The sequence below is a fragment of the Triticum aestivum genome, chromosome 2A (assembly GCF_018294505.1).
Source record: "Triticum aestivum cultivar Chinese Spring chromosome 2A, IWGSC CS RefSeq v2.1, whole genome shotgun sequence".
In the NCBI taxonomy this organism is placed as follows: Eukaryota; Viridiplantae; Streptophyta; class Magnoliopsida; order Poales; family Poaceae; genus Triticum; species Triticum aestivum.
This window is the reverse complement of record NC_057797.1, coordinates 693,261,297-693,274,054: the sequence shown is the minus strand read 5'-3', so window position 1 is coordinate 693,274,054 and position 12,758 is coordinate 693,261,297.

Below are 12,758 nucleotides of genomic sequence, written 5' to 3'. Positions count from 1 at the left end.
ACACCCAAAGGGTTTACTAGATTCAGTAATCTAGTTCACATCGCTATGTGATTAACACCCAAGGAGTACTAAGGTGTGATCATGTTTTGCTTGTGAGAGAATCTTAGTCAACGGGTCTGCCACATTCAGATCCTCATGTATTTTGCAAATTTATATGTCAACAATGCTCTGCATGGAGCTACTCTAGCTAATTGCTCCCACTTTCAATATGTATCTAGATCGAGACTTAGAGTCATCTAGATTAGTGTCAAACTTGCATCGGCGTAACCCTTTACGACGAACCTTTTTCCATAATCGAGAAACATATCCTTATTCCACTAAGGACAATTTTGACCGCTCTCCAGTGATCTACTCCTAGATCACTATTGTACTCCCTTGCCAAACTCAGTGGTATGGCATACAATAGATCTGGTATACAGCATGGCATACTTTATAGAACCTATGACTGCGGCATAGGGAATGACTTTCATTCTCTTTCTATTTTCTGCCGTGGTCGGGCTTTGAGTCTTACTCAACTTCACACCTTGCAACACAGGCAAGAACTCCTTCTTTGACTGTTCCATTTTGAACTATTTCAAAAATTTATCAAGGTATGTATTCATTGAAAAATCTTATCAAGCGTCTTCATCTATCTATATAGATCTTGATGCTCAATGTGTAAGCAGCTTCACCAAGGTCTTTCTTTGAAAAACTTGTATTCAAGTATCCTTTCATGCTTTGCAGAATAATTCTACATTATTTCCGATCAACAATATGTCATTCACATATACTTATCAGAAATGTTGTAGTGCTCCCACTCACTTTCTTGTAAATACAGGCTTCACCGTAAGTCTGTACAAAAACTATATGCTTTGATCAACTTATCAAAGCGTATATTCCAACTCCGAGATTCTTGCACCAGTCCATAAATGGATCGCTGGAGCTTGCACACTTTGTTAGCTCCCTTTGGATCGACAAAACCTTCCGGTTGCATCATATACAACTCTTCTTCCAGAAATCCATTCAGGAATGCAGTTTTGACATCCATCTGCCAAATTTCATAATCATAAAATGCGGCAATTGCTAACATGATTCGGACAGACTTTTAAGCATCGATACGAGTAAGAAAATCTCATCGTATTCAACACCTTGAACTTTGTCAAAAACCTTTTTCGACAAGTCTAGCTTTGTAGATAGTAACACTACTATCAACGTCCGTCTTCCTCTTGAAGATCCATTTATTCTTAATGACTCACCGATCATCGGGCAAGTCAATCAAAGTCTACACTTTGTTCTCATACATGGATCATATCTCAGATTTCATGGCCTCAAGCCATTTCGTGGAATCTGGGCTCATAATTGCTTCCTCATAGTTCGTAGGTTCATCATGGTCTAGTAACATGACTTCCAGAACATGATTACCGAACCACTCTGGTGCGGATCTTACTCTGGAAGACCTACGAGGTTTGGTAGTAACTTGATCTGAAGTTTGATGATCATCATCATTAACTTCCTCACTTATTGGTGTAGGAATCACTGGAACTGATTTCTGTGATGAACTACTTTCCAATAAGGGAGAAGGTATAATTACCTCATCAAGTTCTACTCTCCTCCCACTCACTTCTTTCGAGAGAAACTCCTTCTGTGGAAAGGATCCATTTTAGCAACGAATGTCTTGCCTTCGGATCTGTGATAGAAGGTGTACCCAACAATTTCCTTTGGGTATTCTATGAAGACGCACTTCTCCGATTTGGGTTCGAGCTTATCAGGATGAAACTTTTTCACATAAGCATCGCAGCCCCAAACTTTAAGAAACAACAGCTTAGGTTTACTGCTAAACCATAGTTCATACAGTGTCGTCTCAACGGATTTAGATGGTGCCCTATTTTAAAACGTGAATGCAGCTGTCTCTAATGCATAACCCCAAAACGATAGTGGTAAAGAGATATCATAGATCGCACCATATCAAATAAAGTGCGGTTACGACGTTCGGACACACCATAACGATGTGGTGTTCCAGGTGGCGTGAGCTGTGAAACTATTCCACATTGTTTTAATTGAAGACCAAACTCGTAACTCAAATATTTGTCTCCGCGATCAGATCGCAGAAACTTTATTTTCTTGTTACGATGATTTTTCCACTTCACTCTGAAATTCTTTGAACCTTTCAACTATTTCAGACTTATGTTTCATCAAGTAGATATACCCATATCTGCTCAAATCATCTTGTGAAGGTCAGAAAACAACGATGCTTGCCACGAGCATCAGCACTCATTGGATCGCATACATCGGTATGTATTATTTCCAATAAGTCAGTAGCTCGTTCCATTGTTCCGGAGAACGGAGTTTTAGTCATCTTGCCCAAAAGGCACAGTTCGCAAGCATCAAGTGATTCATAATCAAGCGATTCCAAAATTCCATCAGTATGGAGTTTCTTCATGCGCTTTACACCAATATGACCTAAACGGCAGTGCTACAAACAAGTTGCACTTATCATTATTAACTTTGCATCTTTTGGTTTCAATATTATGATTATGTGTATCACTACGATCGAGATCCAACAAACTATTTTCATTGGGTGTGTAACCATATAAGGTTCTATTCATGTAAACAGGACAACAATTTATTCTCTTACTTAAATGAATAATCGTATTACAATAAACATGATCAAATCATATTCATGCTCAACGCAAACACCAAATAACACTTATTTAGGTTCAACACTAATCCCGAAAGTATAGGGAGTGTGTGACGATGATCATATCAATCTTGGAACCACTTCCAACACACATCGTCACTTCACCCTTAACTAGTGTCTGTTTATTCTGCAACTCCCGTTTCGAGTTACTAATCTTAGCAACTGAACTAGTATCAAATACTGAGGGTTTGCGATAAACACTAGTAAAGTACACATCAATAACATGTATATCAAATATACTTATGTTCACTTTGCCATCCTTCTTATCCGCCAATCACTTGGGGTAGATCCGCTTCCAGTGACCAGTCCCTTTGCAGTAGAAACACTTAGTCTCAGGCTTAGGATCAGACTTGGGCTTCTTCACTTGAGCAGCAACTTGCTTGCTGTTCTTCTTGAAGTTCCCCTTCTTCCTTCTGCCCCTTTTCTTGAAACTAGTGGTCTTGTCTACCATCAACACTTGATGTTTTTCTCGATTTCTACCTTCGTCAATTTCCGCATTACGAAGAGCTTGGGAATCGTTTCCGTTATCCCTTGCATGTCATAGTTCATCACGAAGTTCTACTAACTTGGTGATGGTGACTAGAGAATTCTGTCAATCACTATCTTATCTGGAAGATTAACTCCCACTTGATTCAAGCGATTGTAGTACTCAGACAATCTGAGCACATGCTCACTAGTTGAGCGATTCTCCTCCATCTTTTAGCTATAGAACTTGTTGGAGACTTCATATCTCTCAACTCGGGTATTTGCTTGAAATATTAGCTTCAACTCCTGGAACATCTCATATGGTCCATGACATTCAAAACGTCTTTGAAGTCCCGATTCTAAGCCGTTAAGCATGGTGCACTTAAACTATCAAGTAGTCATCATATTGAGCTAGCCAAACGTTCATAACGTCTGCATTTGCTCCTGCAATAGGCCCGTCACCTAGCGGTGCATTAAGGACATAATTCTTCTGTGCAGCAATGAGGATTTAACCTCAGATCACGGATCAAATCCGCAACATTGCTACTAACATTTTTCAACACAATTTTCTCTAGGAACATATCAAAATAAACACAGGGAAGCAACAACGCGAGCTATTGATCTACAACATGATTTGCAAAATACTACCAGGACTAAGTTCATGATAAATTTAAGTTCAATTTAATCATATTACGTAAGAACTCCCACTTAGATAGACATCCCTCTAATCCTCTAAGTGATCACGTGATCCAAATCAACTAAACCATGTCCGATCATCACGTGAGATGGAGTAGTTTCATCGGTGAACATCATTATGTTGATCATATCTACTATATGATTCACGCTCGACCTTTCGGTCTCCGTGTTCCGAGGCCATATCTGCATATGCTAGGCTCGTCAAGTTTAACCTGAGTATTCTGCGTGTGCAAAACTGGCTTGTACCCGTTGTAGATGGACGTAGAGCTTATCACACCCGATCATCACGTGGTGTCTGGGCACGACGAACTTTGGCAACGGTGCATACTCAGGGAGAACACTTCTTGATAATTTAGTGAGAGATCATCTTATAATGCTACCGTCAATCAAAGCAAGATAAGATGCATAAAAGGATAAACATCACATGCAATCAATATAAGTGATATGATATGGCCATCATCATCTTGTGCTTGTGATCTCCATCTCCGAAGCACCGTCATGATCACCATCGTCACCGGCGCGACACCTTGATCTCCATCGTAGCATCGTTGTCGTCTCGCCAATCTTATGCTTCCACGACTATCACTACCGTTTAGTAATAAAGTAAAGCATTACATCGCGATTGCATTGCATACAATAAAGCGACAACCATATGGCTCCTGCCAGTTGCCGATAACTCGGTTACAAAACATGATCATCTCATACAATAAAATTCAGCATCATGCCTTGACCATATCACATCACAACATGCCCTGCAAAAACAAGTTAGACGTCCTCTACTTTGTTGTTGCATGTTTTACGTGGCTGCTACGGGCTTAAGTAAGAACCAATCTCACCTACGCATCAAAACCACAACGATAGTTTGTCAAATAGACTCCGTTTTAACCTTCTCAAGGACCGGGCGTAGCCATACTTGGTTCAACTAAAGTTGGAGAGACAGTCGCCCGCAAGCCATCTATGTGCAAAGCACGTCGAGGGAACCGGTCTCGCGTAAGCGTACGCGTAAGGTTGGTCCGGGTCGTCTCGTCCAACAATACCGCCGAAACAAAGTATGACATGCTGGTAGGTAGTATGACTTGTATCGTCCACAACTCACTTGTGTTCTACTCGTGCATATAACATCAACATAAGTAACCTAGGCTCTGATGCCACTGTTGGGTTTCGTAGTAATTTCAAAAAATTTCCTACGCACACACAGGATCATGTGATGCATAGCAACAAGGAGAGAGTATTGTCTACGTACCCAACGCAGACCGACTGCGGAAGCGATGACACGACGTAGAGGAAGTAGTCATACGTCTTCTCGATCCAACCGATCAAGCACCGAAACTACGGCACCTCCGAGTTCGAGCACACGTTCAGCTCGATGACGATCCCCGGACTCCGATCCAGCAAAGTGTCGGGGAAGAGTTTTGTCAGCACGACGGCGTGGTGACGATCTTGATGAACTACAGCAGCAGGGCTTCGCCTAAACTCCGCTACAGTATTATCGAGGAATATGGTGGCAGGGGGCACCGCACACGGCTAAGGAATAGATCACGTGGATCAACTTGTGTCAACTTGTGTGTCTTTGGGGTGCCTCTACCTCAGTATATAAAGGAGCCAAGGGGGGAGGGGGCGCCGGCCAAGAGAGAGAGGCGCAGGAGGAGTCCTACTCCTACCGGGAGTAGGACTCCCCCCCCCAATCCTATTCCAACTAGGATTCCCAAGGGGGAAAGAGGGAGAGGGGTGGCCGGCCACCTCTCCTAGTCCTAATAGGACTAGGGGAAGGGGGGAGGCGCGCAGCCTCCTTGGCCTGCCCCTTTCTCCTTTCCACTAAGGCCCATGTAAGCCCATATGGCTCCCGGGGGGTTCCGGTAACCTCCCGGTAACCCGGTAAAATCACGATTTCACCCGGAACACTTCCAATGTCCAAACATAGGCTTCCAATATATCAATCTTTATGTCTCGACCATTTAGAGACTCCTCGTCATGTCCGTGATCATATCCGGGACTCCGAACAACCTTCGGTACATCAAAATGCATAAACTCATAATATAACTATCATCGTAACCTTAAGCGTGCGGACCCTACGGGTTCGAGAACAATGTAGACATGACCGAGACACGTCTCCGATCAATAACCAATAGCGGGACCTGGATGCCCATATTGGCTCCTACATATTCTACGAAGATCTTTATCGGTCAGACCGCATAACAACATACGTTGTTCCCTTTGTCATCGGTACGTTACTTGCCCGAGATTCGATCGTCGGTATCCAATACCTAGTTCAATCTCATTACTGGCAAGTCTCTTTACTCGTTCCGTAATACATCATCTCACAACTAACATATTAGTTGCAGTGCTTGCAAGGCTTATGTGATGTGCATTACCGAGAGGGCCCAGAGATACCTCTCCGACAATCGGAGTGACAAATCCTAATCTCGAAATACGCCAACCCAACATCTACCTTTGGAGACACCTGTAATGCTCCTTTATAATCACCCAGTTACGTTGTGACATTTGGTAGCACCCAAAGTGTTCCTCCGGCAAACGGGAGTTGCATAATCTCATAGTCATAGGAACATGTATAAGTCATGAAGAAAGCAATAACAACATACTAAACGATCAGGTGCTAAGCTAATGGAATGGGTCATGTCAATCAGATCATTCAACTAATGATGTGACCTCGTTATCAAATAACAACTCATTGTTCATGGTCAGGAAACATAACCATCTTTGATTAACGAGCTAGTCAATTAGAGGCATACTAGTGACACTCTGTTTGTCTATGTATTCACACATGTATTATGTTTCCGGTTAATACAATTCTAGCATGAATAATAAACATTTATCATGATATAAGGAAATAAATAATAACTTTATTATTGCCTCTAGGGCATATTTCCTTCAACCATCTCACACGAGTCCTTATGGATGGCGACAGTAGTCTAAATCTGATATATCAGGACACAGTCCGCAAAACGGGGATAGACCCGACAAAAATCAGCCACAGTAATACTACCTTCAAGGGAGTAATACCAGGCCCAGAGGCCCGCTGCACGGGCTCTCTATTACTAGAGGTTGTATTCGGTTCTCCCGACAACTTCCGAAGCAAAAAGTTAACCTTCGACATCGCTCCATTCCGAAGTGGCTATCAAGCACTACTCGGAAGAGCAGCTTTCGCTCGTTTTAATGCAGTACCTCATTACACTTCTCTCAAGCTTAAGATGCCCGGTCCACGTGGCATCATCACCATTAGCGGAAACATTGAACGTTCCTTACGAGCGGAAGAATGTGCGACGGCTTTAATAGCCGAACACTAAATGGCCCCTCCAATCAGAATAAAGGATCGGTCGTCAAGACCGCGGACACGTCTAGACGAGTCCGGCGCATTACTAGCTATAACAGCTTAGATAAACCTGAGATTGGTTTGATGGTTATACCCCCATAGACGGCACCAGGGGCTTCCCGCGTGTAATCAGGGCTAGTTTGGCTCAACTTGACTTATCTTGAATTTTAATGGTTTATTGAGAATAACCAATTTTTTGGCACGACAACTTTCACCACTAGTAGAAAAAGGGTCAAACGTGAAGCACATTAGTGCCGGTTTGAATTAGAGCCGGCACTAATGTGTACATTAGTGCCGGTCCGTGGCGGCGGTCAATAGTACCAGTTCGTGGCGAACCTTTAGTACCGGTTCATGCCACGAACTGGTACTAAAGAGGCTGTGTCAGCCTGCGGTCAGGCTATGGCCCCACCATCACCATTTAGTGCCGGTTCGTACCACGAACCGGTACTAATGAGGTTATGGCAAGCTGTTTTTAGTCTCACCTCGCCAAGAGAGAGGCAGTATGAGCGGTTTATAAGTCGTGAGTGCACAGACAATGATGAAGAGTTGCAATGCTCACCTACATGTTGATTAGCTTCAAGCCTTGCGGAATAGCATAGATTGCACTGAGCTATGTGCAGTGCAGTCTACACTATTCCGAATGGCTTGAAGCAAATTAACCAGCATTGCACCTCTTTTTTATTTTTAATAATTTATTTAAACTCCGGACTTCTTTTGTGTTCAGTATGCAGCATTTAAAGCGACGTCATCAATTTCTAACATGTTCTGACATCATTTGTTGTTTTTCGGTCATTTACCTAATTGTTTAGAGAGCTAAATGACCGTGAATTTGAAAATCACTACAAAATGAATCCTGAAAATGTTGAAACTTGGCATGGTATCATCATATCACCCGCATAGCATGCGCGAAAGAGTAGAGAGGGTCACGACAAAAATTGGACGCACTTCGTGTACAAACTGGACAAACTCTTTCCGAGTATCAGGGTTTCGGAGTCCGGAGTGGGTACTAATGTGCATCCCACCAATCAGGAAGAATCGCATGGATCGTGTGTTTCTTTCTAGCTCTTGCGAGTCGTTGGATCAAGGGTGTGTTTCTTCCTAGCTCATGTGAGTCGTTGGATCGAAACTACCACAATCACTTTGTGAGCCAGACGACCCTATATATAGCCCACCTCTGACCTTCCCTGCATAAGTCTTTCAGTTCATCGACTACATACATCTACCAGTTCATCGACTGCATATATCTACCAGTTCATCGACTGAATGCAAATCATTCGGATTCGCCATCATACGTCCAACCGTGCATTTGATATGCATATATATGCATCACGAGCCATGGTTGGGCTGTATGATGGCGATACCGATTGGTTTGTTCTAGATCCGACATAAAAGGTTTGATACAACTTCTTTTCTGTGACATAAGAGCTATCTCTCCTCCTACCTGTTTTAGTTACACAACTACCTATTTGTGCCAAATTTTCACTTTTGCTGTTGCTCTTGCATCATAAGTATCCATGTTAACTGGACTTACAAGTAATGCAATTTAACCAAACTATCTTGTGATCTTCGCCAAGAGAGAGGCAGTATGAGCGGTTTATAAGCCGTGAGTGCACAGACAATGACGAAGAGTTGCAATGCTCACCTACATGTTGATTAGCTTCAAGCCTTGCGGAATAGCATAGATTGCACTGAGCTATGTGCAGTGCAGTCTATACTATTCCGAATGGCTTAAAGCAAATTAACCAGCATTGCACCTCTTTTTTATTTTTAATAACTTATTTGAACTCCGGACTTCTTTTGTGTTCAGTATGCAGCATTTAAAGCAACGTCATCAATTTCCAACATGTTCTGACATCATTTATTGTTTTTCGGTCATTTACCTAATTGTTTAGAGAGCTAAATGACCGTGAAATTGAAAATCACTACAAAATGAATGCTGAAAATGTTGAAACTTGGCATGGTATCATCATATCACCCGCATAGCATGCGCGAAAGAGTAGAGAGGGTCACGGCAAAAATTGGACGCACTTCGTGTACAAACTGGACATACCCTTTCCGAGTATCAGGGTTTCAGACGAGAACTCATATGTTACATGGCCACTTCAATGTTTTTTAAACTTATTTGAACTCCGGACTTCTTTTGTGTTCAGTATGCAGCATTTAAAGCGACGTCATCAATTTCCAACATGTTCTGACATCATTTGTTGTTTTTCAGTCATTTACCTAATTGTTTAGAGAGCTAAATGACCGTGAAATTGAAAATCACTACAAAATGAATCCTGAAAATGTTGAAACTTGGCATGGTATCATCATATCACCCGCATAGCATGCGCGAAAGAGTAGAGAGAGTCACGGCAAAAACTGGACGCACTTCATCTGTTACATGGCCACTTCAATGTTTTTTAAACTTATTTGAACTCAAGACTTCTTTTGTGTTCAGTATCCAGCATTTAAAGCGATGTCATCAATTTCCAACATGTTCTGACATCATTTGTTGTTTTTCGATCATTTACCTAATTGTTCAGTATGCAACATTCAATTTCCAGAAGAAAATAAATAGAAGAAAATAAATAATGCAGAAAATAAAAAAACTATACAAAAAATTACTCAAAAATAAATAGAAGAAAATAAATAATGCAGAAAAGAAAAAACTATATAAAAAACTACTCAAAAATAAATAGAAGAAAATAAGTAATGCAGAAAAGAAAAAACTATATAAAAAAATTTGTTGGCGCGCTGTCCAGTGGGCCTGCCAGACCTAGGGTGTGCTAATGCAGGCCCAGAAGGGCCAGCAGGCTCACAGGGCAGCGCGACCTAATTAATTAGGCCGAGAAGCCTGCTATATAGAGGAGTTCGAAGAGGTAGCCGCGGCTGGGTTTATAAACCAGTGCGGCTGCCCTTCGCCGGGCGAGGTGGGACTAAACTTTGGGGTGGCAGCGCAAGGCCTTTAGTACCGGTTGGTGGCTCCAACCGGTACTAAAGGCCCCCCCTTTAGTACTGGTTGGTGGCTCCAACCGGTACTAAAAACCTTCGTTTCCCGCCGCTTGGCCTGGCGAAAATAGGCCTTTAGTACCGGTTGGAGCCACGAACCGGTACTAAATGCCCATCCTATATATATAGCACTTACGAAAATTTCAGTTTCATCTCCCCACTTCGTCTCCAACCTCTCGCGAGACATCGCCGCGCGCGCCGCTCGATCCCGTCGTCGCCGCCCGTCGCCGCCCGTCGCCCGTCATCCGTCGTCATCGTCACTGTCCCCGCCGCCGCCCGTCGTCGTCGTCGTCTCGCGCTGCCGCCCCGAACGCTGTCGTCGTCCGTCGTCATCGCCGCGGCCGTACGTCTCTCTCGCACCCGCACACACATACACACACATACATACACACACATACACACACACACACCGGCGCCCCCGCCCCGTACGCCGCCGCCCCCGCTCGTACGTACGGGGCGGCGGCGTACGGGGCCGCACACACACACACGCATACACACACACATACACACATACGTACACACATATACGTATACACACACATACACACACACACACATTTTTTTTCTTATTTTTTGTTTTTTAGAAAAGTTAATTAGATGATCGAATGTTAGATTAATGTCGAATGTTAGATGAATTAGCTAGTTAGATAGAAAAATTGTCGAACTAGAGATTAGAACTAGTTGAATAATTAATATAACTAGTTTATTTTTAGTAAGAAAATTTAGGTATATGAGATTAGAACTAGTTGAATAATTAATATAACTAGTTTATTTTTAGTAAGAAAATTTAGGTATATGAGATTTGAACTAGTTCAATAATTAATATAACTAGTTTATTTTTAGCAAGAAAATTTAGGTATATGAGATTTGAACTAGTTGAATAATTAATATAACTAGTTTATTTTTAGTAAGAAAATTTAGGTATATGAGATTTGAACTAGTTGAATAATTAATATAACTAGTTTATTTTTAGTAAGAAAATTTAGGTATATGAGATTTGAACTAGTTCAATAATTAATATAACTAGTTTATTTTTAGTAAGAAAAATTTAGGTATCTGAGATTTGATGATCTAATTAAAATATTATTTGTTAATGAGTTTTTCTGTTTATTTAATTTTTTATATATTTTGAGTTTATATAAATGTTAGATTAATGTCGAATGTTAAATGAATTAGATAGAAAAGTTAAATATATAGTAATTTTAATTGAATATATAGTTAGATATATTAATGTCAAATGTTAGATGAATATATATTTGGCTAGATATAGGTGTTTAATGTTTCACCTATATGAACATAGGAAATGTCATTTGACGACGAAAAAGATTTCATTATGTGCGAACACTGTGAAGACCAGCGCGGCCTGTGCGACCAAAATTTCCTTGTTGATGGTAGGCGCTTCAGCATCAAGCTGGATGAGACATTCGAAGTTGATACAGTAAGTCACTTTGTCAATTATTATTTGAATGCAAAACTTATGCTTCAATTGCTTTAACTTATAATTTTAAATTTTCACTATTCTACTAGCGCATCCCCTGCCATGCAAGAATTTTTGTCTTGGATAAGATATGTTTTAGTGCTATAGATGATATGGAGGTAAAGAGAGTTTACTTGAAGACGGAGCATGGGTATACTTTCAACGTCAAATTATATAATGGAGACAAATACACCCATTTTGAATGCAAAACTTGGCAAGCACTATGCAAGGCTTATGCATTTGAGCCTGATATGGTTATCACTTTTGATATTCGTCCGGAAGATGATATTGAAGGTAATATAGACATCTGGGTCGATGTGCAAACGCCTCCAGTTCTACCATTTAGTGAGTTTTTCTCAACCATGCATGCATATGTTTATGTCTTTCATACAGTTTATTCAAAAATAGTTGACAACTAATTTGTATTGTCAGCTTATTTCGGTTCAAGCAAACATGTCCGGCGCTTGGTAGACAGGACCTACTACTACTCCGGGGCTCAACTAAACTGCGAGGAGATAAGTCATTATGTTTTATGGCTTGAGGATCTTAATACTGTCAAGACATTTTTTTTCCTAAACTTAGAAATGTTAGTACTCAAAACGTGCGACCAATGGTGATCGTATTGAACTACGGTCACATCTATAATTGAAAGATGGTAAGATTTTAAATATTTGTCCTTAATTAGTGCATCTTTTGCATACATTATTTTTGAAGCTAAACTTTCATTGCTTAGTATATTAATTACTATACGATGTTCTTCAACAGGGACTTCCAATGATAGTTGTGCCTCAGTGGATCGAGACAAAAGGTCGCATGTCAATGGTTAGCTTACTACCAAGATTTCCTACATTGCACATGAGTGCATTCAGGATTTCTAAAAGCGAAGAATGCTTAATAGTGAAAGATTGGAGCAAAATTGTTAACGATCGCAGAGAAGTACTAGGGGGCAGTAAGGAGAAGCGCAACCCAAGATTAGGAGACAGATTCATCTGCATGCTCCAGTATGATGAATCAGGAGAGCTATACATGTTCTATGCTATTCTACCTGAGAGGGAGCAGCATGATCAGTAGCTACTAGTTCATGCTCTTAATTAGTACTTGTCTCATGTCCGTGTCCTGAA